Below are 11,684 nucleotides of genomic sequence, written 5' to 3'. Positions count from 1 at the left end.
GGTGAATACCAGCATCTGTGAAAGCGGTTGCAGTCTAATAGGCTGAAACAGACACCATATAATCACTTCTAGAACTTGAAGCAAATGAAACGAGGAACTATTTATTTTCCCCATTTACCAACTGGGCACAAAAATATACCTCTCTTAATTAATGTTTTATTATGAAATGTGGGTCTAAAATGTATTGATTTCAAAAATGAAGCAAACCGAATAAGTGTTTCTGGGCTTTCAGATCATTTTCTTGTAACTCATCGCTTAAAACAGATCATATTTGCAAGTCTTTCTACAGTTTAGAGCTTTGCACTTTTAATGACAGTTCTCTTTTTAGAATTTCCTTTCCCAGTTCAAAGAAATCCAACATCTGTCCTCATGTGAAATGCAGATTTAACGAAGTGTCAAGTCAGACACTTTAGAATGAATCTTTAAAGACTCAAAAGACTTCTCTCCCTTCTTCTTTCCACACTTGCTTATTTGACAGAACATGCAAATAAGGATTTTGTGTTTTTTTTATTAGTTACAGAATGTATTTCCTTTGCCTTGGTATCACCCTCCTAATGATTAGGTCCGCTTTACAAACAAGACAGATGTCACAGAGGTAGGAAAGCTCAGACAGATGTAAAATCTGTGTTGATAAAAGCCACTCCTAAATGGAAAATTACCTCTGCTAAATCATCTCTCTAATGCAGAGAGATTTTCTCACCTGATCAAGAACGAGGAGAATCATACAAGATACCTTATTTGGCCAGTTGTGTGTTGTTGTTGTTTAAATGAGATAACTTAAGTGAAGCATGAACTCTTGTTTACTTGTGAATAACTTTGCACACTTTTACGGGAGTGTTAAATCCTATTGAATTCAATGGGGCTTCCGAATAGGCTGGTTCTGCATCGGACTTCACTCTCAGTTCCACTGAGCTCAGTGGGCTGGGGCTTCCTGGGCATAAACTGCCCCTGGGAATGTGGGCATTTACACAGATGCGTCGCTCTGATAGGCTCCCTTCTGCTGGCGCCCAGCTTTGCCCCTCGGTCACTGCTGCGCCTTGGCTTGAAAGACAATCCACTTGTTTGCACAGGCAGCGGACCCAGACATGCAGAGATCCGCGCTGGAGAAATGCCTGCAGCTCAGCGGATCTACACCCGCGTAAAGAGGACAAAGCCTCCCTTAGCATAAGAAAGAGCCCGGCTCTTCTCGCAGTCTCTCTCTCTCCCCCCCCCCCCCGACCATCCCGAGAAGGTGGCGTTAGGATTTCAAGAAGCGAATTGCTCCGTTTCGGCGCAAACGACCCGCACATTAGCACTTGCTCAGGTTCTCCAGCGGGAGCTTTTGATCTCTTCCTCTAGCTGAGGAGGAAGGCTTTTTTATTTGGAGATTCCCAACAGCCTTGCCATGTGCTTTTCTTTGGTACCCCCCCCCCCCAGCATTTCTCTCCCGTGCGTCTCACAGCGGAAGGTCCTTTGAGAATGCAAGGAGTTGGGAGGCGCGCTAAAGACCGCCCCCCCCCGCCTGAAAAGCCACCCTCTCTCCCCCCCCCAGCCAGAATAGGGGGCGGGGGCGAAGAGGCCTCCCCTCCCCTCTACCTTCCCCGCTGACCCCGCCCCTCGCCTCCTGCTCCTGCGGCTGCTGGATTTCTTAATAGCCGCCCTTTTTCTGTCGGCAACTCTCAGGTTACCGGGCTTAAGTGCGCGCTCCGACCTGGAGCCTCGCGTCGTCGCCGTCTTCGTCGCTGCTGCCTCGCCGGCGCTTCCTCCGGAGCCACCCCACGCCGGCGATTGGCTCGGGCAGCCCCCGCGGTCTTGACACAGCGGCGCGCCGAGGGCTTGAGGACGTGTTTCAACAGATGGTTGGGGTTAGTGTGTGTCATCGCGTTCGAGTGGGGATTAGGCGAGCCGAGGGCGGCCCAGGCGGAGCGGGGTGGTCTCCTTGGGCTGCGCAAAGGAAGCAGCCAGAGAGGTGGCGCCTTGGCGCGCGGGCGCGCTCTTTCCTTGGGGGGGGGGCAGCGCAGAAGAGGGTCCCTTTTTACGCAGGAAGCGGCAGATCGCCCAGGTAAAAGGGACAAAAGTCAGCGGAGGATTCCCTTTCTCTTCCCAGCCACCCTTCTCTTCCTCTCTCTCTCTCTCTCCCTCTCCTCTGCTTTTGAATGGAATGCTAGCCCGGCGCACTTGGTCCAAGCCGGTCGCGGCCGTCTTATCAATGCTCCTATTGTATAGCTGACAGATAACAGCGGGCAGAGCTTGATGCCTGCCTTCCCTCGCAGACCTGACACTCTGGATGCGCTTTAAGGTCACGCTCGAGAAGGTGTTGCAGCAGCAGCAGCAGCAGCAGCAGCAGCAGCAGCAGCAGCAGCAGCCTCTGGTCGGCGGGGAAGGTGGGGTGGGGGACGGGATGGACTGCGGCGGGGGAGTGTCTTTTACGCACCCACGTGCACGCTTTCGACCCCCCTCCCCTCCCTAGATTTCTGATGCTAAAGAAGCTTTAGTTGCGCCCTAGAGCGATGCCAGGGTCTAACATCTCTCCCCACCACCACTGCCAGTAGTAGTAGATCATTCAAGTACCAAAAAAAACCGAAACAAAAAAGTTTGGCCGGGTTCTCCTTTGAAAGCGCCCGCACGCAACTCTGCTATCTTCGGGAACCGGGTGCCAAGAAAGACAGCGGGGCGGAATTTGTGCTTTGGCCGGTTCAGAGAGGCAAGTCAGGTTCTTCTTTTGGAGAGGTATCCGGTGTAGTTGGTTTTTGTTTTCCCCGGGACGGGCTCCTTTTTGGCAAATGCAGGGCTGGGCTGGGCTGGGGTATGTCGATGACTTGGCAAAGCTGCCTGCTGGATTTCCAGGGTGGTGATGGTGGGAGGAGGGCGAGCAGCAGCAAGCTGAGAGCAGCAGCCCAGCGCTGTGGGGATGAGGAGCTGCCCTCGCAGCTGCGCGGAGCAGATGGATGTAATTCATTTGCAGGTCTGTTTGTGAAAGTTTTACGACTCGCTGAAAACTAAGTAGCATCACCATAACGGATCATTAAAGTCTAGCTGTATTTATTTATAGATTCTAAACAGCCTCTCCGAAGTGTTAATTAAATTGAAAGGGGCTTTTCTTTTCCCCCTTCTTTAAACAAATCTGCAGGGAAGGAACAAGATGCAGAGAAATGGTCCTTAATCTGCGTTTAATGCGGCGACTTTCAGGGCTGCCCCTCGAAGCTGATTTCGCCAACATGCTACCTACCCCCACATGTGGGGATTGCTGCTTAGAAGGATTCCCGGCTTTAAAGCGGTTATGCCCCTTGCTTTGGGAGTAAACCCATTGAACTCTATGGGATTTCCTTGGTAAATGGAGGATCGGGACCTGTAACTGCTCTCCAGGCTCCTATGGTGCAAGTTACTTGCCAACTTAAGTAGAATGTGCTGTTTGTTGGTTAGATATGATTGGCTCTCTGTTTCTTATATATTTTGAAGCATCCGGTTTTGTTTTGTTTGTTTGTGTTAATCTGTGACCAAATAACAACATTTAGCCTTGAAATAAATAAATATGCATAGGCAATAACTCTTGCATCCCTTGTTGGAATGTAAGAATTGCGAGAAGTTATTCTCTCCCATGGGTGGGTGGCTGTGAGGGGAGTTTTGCTATGCTCTCAACCTTTACAGGTGAGAGATTCTCTAAGTGCCTAATCCTTTCTGGAATAAGATCTGAGGAATGTAGGGGGGTTATGATGGAGGATGCGTGCTTCGGATAACATCACCCCTAAAACTTTTCAAGTTAAATGCATACATTTAGCATTCCCCTGTCTGCTTGGCTGGCTTACAGATTATACACCCTCTCCAAGAAAGCATAGTTTTTTTTCTAAATAACCCCTCCAGCAGTATCAAATAAGGGTATTGGCAAACTGCTAATTAGTTAAATGAAATGACTAAAATGGGAGTGTTTTGATTCTCTCTCTCTCCACCCCCTTCCACACAAAGCTCCTAAGGAGAGGTGGAAACTTTCCCAGATATTTTTAAAGGCAGAAAAAGAGAACGCTTGCAAATGGGGGTTAAAACTTCCATGGGCTGAACAGCTCCAGCTGCCCTTTCATATCTGGAGAAATGTGGCTGGTGAGGCTTGTTCTGTAAGCCACCTTGTCTCCACAAAGATATACAATATGGTACAAGGCAAGGTGCAGCGGTGTGGTGTCAAGAATATAAACACGCAAAGCGATGTCAGTCTAATTGCTTCCTGCTGTGGAGCTGCATTTTAGGTAACTGACCTACCACCTGATTCTGTGCATATTTACTCCAAAAGTAAGTCCCGCTGAGTTGGATAGAATTTGTGAGGAAGGATTGCGAGTTTAGTGACATTAATGTCCTTGAAAACTTCTGGGTGCCAAGAGGTGGAGGGAGAGAAACTGAGCAGGGATCTAAATTCTGTTCTCGCATCACTTGACCTGATGGGGGACTATCTTTAAAAAGAAAAGACAATGCCCTCCGGCTAGTCCAAGCTCTCTGTCGAAGCAGAATCTACTGTTCCAGATGGTAAATGTTCAAAGGAATATTTATGGCTACTGCTGCATACCTCAGGTTGACATTTGGTTTCTTCCTGACAGCACTTGTGCTGGGTACACACAGATGAAGTTCCCATTAGCGACTCGACAGCTGTAAAACTGTTCAGAGTTTAGGATGTTGCACAGGGAGATTATCTGAAGAACAAGGGGGAGAGAGAAAAAGTTCCTGGGGGGTGTGGCGAAGCCCTGCGGCTGACAGGTCTGCCGCTATGCAGGACAATCTTCCAATTTGGGTGGAATAGGCATTTTTGCCTCCATTCTCTCTCTCTCTCTCTCTCTCTCTCTCTCTCTCTGTGTGTGTGTGTGTTTGTGTCTTCTTTATGGAATGCAGAACATACCGGACGAGTCACAAGCCAATGTGGTGTAATGGGTAGAGTGTTAGACTTGGAACAGGACTCACTGCTCAGCTATGAAGACCACTAAGTAGCTCTGGCCAAGTTGTTACTTGTCAAGCTAACCTAGAATTATAGTTTATAGCAGCCTGCCTTGTACCAAGTCAGAAAGTTTGGTCGCTCTGGCTCAGTCCTGCGTGAAAGCAGCTTTCCAGGGTTTCAGACAGGGTCTTTCCCAACCTTACCTGGAGATGCCTCGCAAGGTTGTTGTGAGAAGTGGTGTAGTGGAGCTGGAAAAGGAGAGCAGGCAAGTGTAGCTTCTAGGATGATTTCAGAGGAGGAGCAAAATGCCACCGTCTTGCTGGAACACCTTGCTCTGGCATGTGGATGAGGTGATAATGAGGCTTTCAAGTTTTAGTTGGTCACAAATTAACATATAGAGGGAAAGGTGGTGGTGCCCCCGGCCATTCCTTTCCTTCTGAGCCTGCTTGCTTTACGGTACCATTATTAATATGGCTGTTGACATCTTTGCCCCGCCTGTTTTATAAGTCATTGGAATGTGATGATATTGTGTAAATGTATCCTTCTATGATATCCTTTTTTTACAACAAAGAGTGGCTAATAGTTTTCACAATAAAACTAATTACATGGGGAATGAAGAAAATATTCAAGCAGAGGCCTTATGCTTCTTTCTCTTGGCAGGGTTTCTACTTCACATAAGCAGTTTAAATAGTAGTGCTTCTTTTTAAGATCGTTTATGTTCCTAACAGAAAGCTAAATGGTCATTTCATCTGGTGGAAGATCTTTTGTTAAAGCTCTGTGTTTTGCAACTCGAACCTATGCACTTGGGCAGGGGTAGGCAACCTAAGGCCTGTGGGCCGGAAGCAGCCCAATCGTCTTCTCAATCCGGCCCACGGACGGTCTGGGAATCAGCGTGTTTTTACATGAGTAGAATGCGTCCTTTTATTTAAAATGCATCTCTGGATTATTTGTGGGGCCTGCCTGGTGTTTTTACGTGAGTAGAATGTGTGCTTTTCTTTAAAATGCATCTCTGTGGGGCGTAGGAAGTTGTTTATACTTTATTTCAAAATATAGTCCGGCCCACCACATGGTCTGAGGGACGGTGGACCGGCTCACAGCTGAAAAAGGTTGCTGACCCCTGCACTTGGGGGTAACTTCCTCTGAGTTCAAGGGAGTTTACTCCTGCATAACTATGCACAAGAGTGCCGTCATGCCGCATGGCTCATCCGGGTTGTCAGTATAGTTGTTCTCTGTGAATCAACACAGCTGCCTGCATTTTTGGACTCTCCTTGTGAGTGCGGCTATGAACTGTCCTTGGAGACTTTCCTGTTGAGTTCCTGCAGCTCAGCATTGACCTCTGGAACACAGGAAGCTGCCTTGAACGCAGTCAGACAGTTGGTCCCACCTAGCTCAGTGATGTCTAAACTGGCTGGCAGCATTTCTGAAGGGCTTCAGGCAGGGAAACTCTCCCAGCCCTTGCCTGGAGAGGCCAGGGGTTGAACCCAAGACCTGCTGCCTGCAAGGCTCGACCTCTGAGCTACAGCGCTTCCCTGGGGACAAATCCCTTAAGAGAAAGGGTTGGGATATAAATGTGTGATGGTGGCAGGCATCACCATTGTGGTCAGAAAGAGCAGAACTAAAGGATCAAAGGTTGGGTTTTACTTGTGTGCCTGGGATGCCTTTGTCACCTGCACTCAAGAGACAGAAATGTAATTTCACTGAACTGTGCAACATTATTTGCTTTAACCCAGTTCATTTTTATTCTGGCAAGGAATGCAGTGACTTGGTAGAGGCTGAACATGCTTTGATGTAGATTGGCTTAATTGTGTGTTAGTTTATTACTTGGCAGGGGGTTACTCTTTCTGGCAATTCATAGTCCAGGTAAGGTGAGCCTCCTCAGCTCTGCAGCATTTTGATTTGAGCTGTGGCTGGTTTATGTAAATCTTGCTAACAATGTATAACTGTGCATCTTTCAAAACAGCATGGAATATATCTGAATAGGTAAATAGAGAAAAGGAGCAGATTTTGTGATTGTCGCAGAACGTCGTCTTTTCTTATTACGCTTGTTGCCATGCTCATCCTGGAAAAACTTGAGAGAAAATGGGCTTGCATCTCTCCGTACTTTGAAATAGTAGCAGATATCGGGATCCCAGTTAAAGAACTTCGTGGGTTTTCATTCTGGGCAAGGACTCATGAAAACAGATTGTGAAACATGCTGAGATGGTGCGGGACAGCATTTCCAAATATGGAAGGCATTATAAACCACCACTCTTACAGGAAGTTAGGCATCTATGGAAAGAATGATTTTTGAATGATTTTCAAATACTCTTCTGGCTAGGTCATCTATTGCAAAGGATTTTGGATGGTTTATTATCAAGGCTTTGAGCCTTGATAATACAGAATCATAGAGCTGCCTACGCGTATCAAGCTTTTTTTTAATTTAAAAAAATGATACAGTGTTTATGTGTATAGGTATGGCTTATTACAACCATATGAAGCTGGAGTTCTGGTTGTGAGTTTGAAAATATAAGGAAGACCCTTTGACATCCAAGGATTTTTCCATTTGAAGATGGATGGGTTTATACTTCTTACAGGGCTACAGACCTGATTGCCTGGTGATTTGTGAGGCTCTTAACACAAAAAGGCAGTTCCTGTGTTGCCACAAGTTTTTACATCCAATATCCAAACTAAGGATACTCCTGTGATGGTTAGGGGCTATATCACAGCATCTTAGAATTTTGCAGCAACAATGTCATATTAATTGGGGGGGAAATGGGCACTAATGCTGAATGGCTTCTGCTATTCAGAGCCAGCCCTACCATTTGACTGTGGCAGCCACCTGAGGCAGCTGATTTTGGCTGTCTCAGCCTAATGGTAGACATCAATAAAATGGTACGCAAGTTTTTATAAATTGCTTTGTAAAAAAACAACAACCCCTAAATCAAATGGTGTGTAAATTTTATGAAATAAGATGTTGGTTATTTAATTTATTATTGATTTTATTTTTACTTCCAGGGAGCAGAAGAGCTTTTCTGTCTCAAGTGCTAAAATAACTGGAAAGACTTTGGGTACCATGACCAGTATGGAGTACTTTGGGGAGAGAGGATGCTATTTACTGCTCTGCGTTAGGCACCAAAATGTCTTAGGTCTGCACTGCTGCTATTTTAATCTGAATACTACGATCTTCTTCAAAGGAATCCTTGATGATGTCACGTTAATGTTCAGAGAATATCAGGGGTTACCACCATCTCTTCTTCATATGCTGGTTCCTCTTATTAGTATAACAGAGAGAAAGGTCCTAGCAGTAATATGTGTAAATGCATGGGAGAAATGAAAACACATCAGCCAGTAAGTGCTTTCAGGGTCAAATTTCAGTTGGTTTCTATAGGACTTGTGTCCTCGTGAATATGTTTGAGGTTTGATTTGGACACAATAAGTTTGGGTGTTAAGATAAAGCCAGTCTTTTTGTTTTTTTTAAAGAGTCTTTGCTCATTCTTCCACAGCTTGTTTGACATCCACTTGCGTCCAGGAGCTATTTTTTTATTTACACCAATGTTAGCTGCTGCTCTGCAGGAAGGAAATGACTTTGTTTCCCAGCAGTATATCTGCAGGTGGTTTCAAATCTCTATTCTTTATAGGGCTGAATTATTACTCTTTTCTTATCTTCAGCATTTTTGTATGGGATCATGGATTATTGGAGCTATTTAAGAGATGACTAATTCAGAACTGTCAGTCATACTTTTTTTTTTTAACCTAGTCATGAAAATCAAGGCTGTATAAGCTTGGCTGACATGTTTGGCCTCCATAGAGTCATTAAGTGCAAAATACAGTAAGCGCAAAGTGAACTGTCCCTTACATGTTTTATGTTTACTTGGAAGTAATCCCTAGTGAGTTCAGCAAGATTATAACTTCCAAATGCATGTGTATAGGATTGTAACCTTAATGTGTATCACCCTGTGGGGTTCCTTCACCCCAAATTAAAAATAAATGAGGAATGCCTGATATTAGAGTGGAATTAAAGCCTGGGATACTGATCAAGATAGAAGTCCAACTGTCCAAAACACAATTAGCTCCTCTTCCAGCATTGACACCTCTCCTAGTTGACTAGAGAACTTGGAGACAAGTCAGTCCCAAACCGGAGGACAGTGATGTCACAAAAAGAGAAATGTGGATTTCTGCTTCCAATGGCCATGAAAAGCAGATTGTTAAGATGTAACCATGAAGATTTCAATGGAATTTATTTAGGTATAACAAGGCACAGAGTTCTTGGAAGCTTTAAAAAAATCTATTTTATATTTTTCCAGTTCAGGATTTGTGTCTTTAGTATGCTGTTGCAGCCATCTTCACAGTTTCATAGAATTGTAGAGCTGGAAGAGACCACAAAGGCCATCTAGACTAATTTCCTGCAAATGCAGGAATCTTTTGTCCAATGTGGGGCTCAAACTCATAACCCTGAGATTAAGAGTCTCATGCTCTGCTGGTTGAGTATGTGAAGGAAGCTTCACAGAATGAAGAGGAAACGGGATTGTATCACAGGCCCAGCTCCTAACATTAGGAACTCCCAATGCCTCACCCCAACCTTAACCATGCATGAAGTGAGGAAGCCTACATGCATAGACTTTCCGTCTTCAGACGTTCCCCTTAATCATGTGGAGCCTTCTTCATAATGTGTGAAAAGGGCTTAAGTCTCTCTTACAGGGATGGGAAACCTGTGGTCCTCCAGATGTTGGTGGACTATAGATCCTATTATCCCTGACCTTTGGCTGTGGTGGCTGGAGCTGATGGGAGTTGGAGTTCATCAGTATCTGGCGGGCCACAGATTCTCCATCCATGCTCTCCAGTTTCTGAAAATACTGTGTATTGTTGCAATTCCCATCCAGGCCACTCAGGGTGGGAGCAGGAGTGGAAAAACAGAGGGTGGAGGAAACCACACCCAACAAATCTTACACTGCATTGGCACTATGACGATCTCTGACCACATAATCGTCTCCATCTGTCTGTTTAGTTGCTTGTATGGTGGCTACTCAAGTGGTTCAGGTCAGCTATAACAATGCCAAAGACACATCCTTAAAATGAAAGGGGGCAGCTTTAACGTGACAGAACCATTCCAGCACCAATCATCCAAGCACGTAACACTGGAGGGAGGTTCCCACAAGTCTTGGAAATCAAACAGTAGCCGTGCTGCCAGCATCTATGTGTGATGATTCCCAGCCATTTTTCAGAAATGAGAAGGGGACAGTGACTTCCAGATGATGCCATGTGTCGCCAAAGTTGCACAGAGTGTTCTAGGAAGTGCACACAAGATTTATTTAATTGGTTCAATGTCCCAGCAAAACTTGGGCTTTGAAGCCTTTCTTCAGAGGGAGATTATTTGGTTAAATGGATTTTAATACACACATAGCATTCATTAGGCACCATGGTCTTTTGTGTAGCTATATTTATTACATTCCCCCAACCCTGAAGAATCTAAAATGGATACTTCATTGGGTCCATAAATCTTACGTGTGCCTTCCTAGAACCTTTATTGCTCTGGGGCTATTGCCCTCCTTTGTTGTCAATGGTCATCATAGTTCTGCAACTGGTTGTTTTAGATCAGGCTTAGGCAAACTCTGCCCTCCAGATGTTTTTGGCCTACAGCTCCCATGATCCCTAGCTAACAGGACTAGTGGTCAGGGATGATGGGAATTGTAGTCCCAAAACATCTGGAGGGCCAAGTTTGCCTATGCCTGTTTTAGATTGTGCATGGTGAATTTTTAAAAGTACTAAATGTACATTATGAAAACAGTGTTGTCACTCCTATGACTATGCTGGCTAGGACTGATGGGGTTTGTAGTCCAAAACATCTGGCAGGCACCTGGTTGGTGAAGGCTGAAGTAGATGGTCTAAGCAAGATCACATAATTGGAAGGACATCTATGTAGGTTTCTCAGGAAAGCACCTATGCCAGTCTATTCAAGAATAGGTCCCATTGAGTTCAGTGGCACTCTTAGGTAAATGTACATAGGATTGCAACTGACATCTTTGCTCATGATTTCTCAGCCTAAAAAAAAACTATGGCCAGTTCTGACAATTGCTTGTACTTAATGAAAGCTACAGGTAGGTAGCCGTGTTGGTCTGCCGTAGTCGAAACAAAATAAAAAAATTCCTTCCAGTAGCACCTTAGAAACCAACAAAGTTTGCTATTGGTATGAGCTTTCATGTGCATGCGCACCTCTTCAGATACCTGAAGATCATCTGAAGAAGTGTGCATGCACATGAAAGCTCATACCAATAACAAACTTAGTTGGTCTCTAAGGTGCTACTGGAAGGAATTTTTTTGTTTAATGAAAGCTATTACAGTCAAGAGAAATAATCATTTTGCAGAGTCTGTGGAAGAATTACCATATTTTTTGCACCATGACACTCGCTTTTTCTCTCCTAGAAAGTAAGGGGAAATGTCTGTGCGTGTTATGGAGCGAATGCCTACGGATGGTGGGGGGAACTGCTGCAGTCGTGAGCAGAGGATCCATGGTTCCCCTTCCTTCCTTCCCTCCTCCGTGGCTCGCTTTGAAACAGCAAAGCGGGAGAAGAGCCGCTGAGTGGGGAGGAGAGAGAGATAGAGAGCCTGCTTGCTTTAAAGGAGCAAAGCGGGAGAGGAGAGGAGCCGCTTACACGAGTGTAAGCGGCTCCTGTCCGGTTGGCTCCTTTAAAGCAAGCAGGCTCTCTGTCCCTCTCTCCTCCCCACTCGCTAAATAACAGCAAAGATTTTTCAAGCAGGCTCTCTGACTCTCTCTCCTCCCCACTCGCTAAATAGCAGCAAAGTTTTTTCAAGC

The 11,684-nt window shown here is 45.4% G+C and overlaps 1 protein-coding gene across 6 annotated transcripts in view; it reads left to right on the top strand.

Moving 5' to 3' along the window:
• The first annotated feature begins 1,634 nt into the window (after nt 1–1,634).
• The window catches only part of SULF1 (sulfatase 1), a 106,119-nt gene continuing 96,069 nt past the window's right edge, over nt 1,635–11,684 (top strand). For 2 of the 6 annotated variants that reach the window (XM_081013307.1, XM_081013304.1), the window contains exon 1: nt 1,637–1,844. The gene's annotated coding sequence lies outside the window, so the exon portion shown is untranslated. Of the gene's footprint in view, nt 1,845–1,954; nt 2,042–2,873; nt 2,945–11,684 lie in introns of those variants that run through there. The other 4 variants (XM_081013310.1, XM_081013309.1, XM_081013306.1 and 1 more) reach the window with 4 other exon arrangements.

Source organism: Podarcis pityusensis (assembly GCF_964106645.2).
Source record: "Podarcis pityusensis genome assembly, chromosome: 7".
In the NCBI taxonomy this organism is placed as follows: Eukaryota; Metazoa; Chordata; class Lepidosauria; order Squamata; family Lacertidae; genus Podarcis; species Podarcis pityusensis.
Note: the sequence above shows the minus strand (reverse complement) of the source record. Positions and strands in the feature narration are given on the sequence as shown.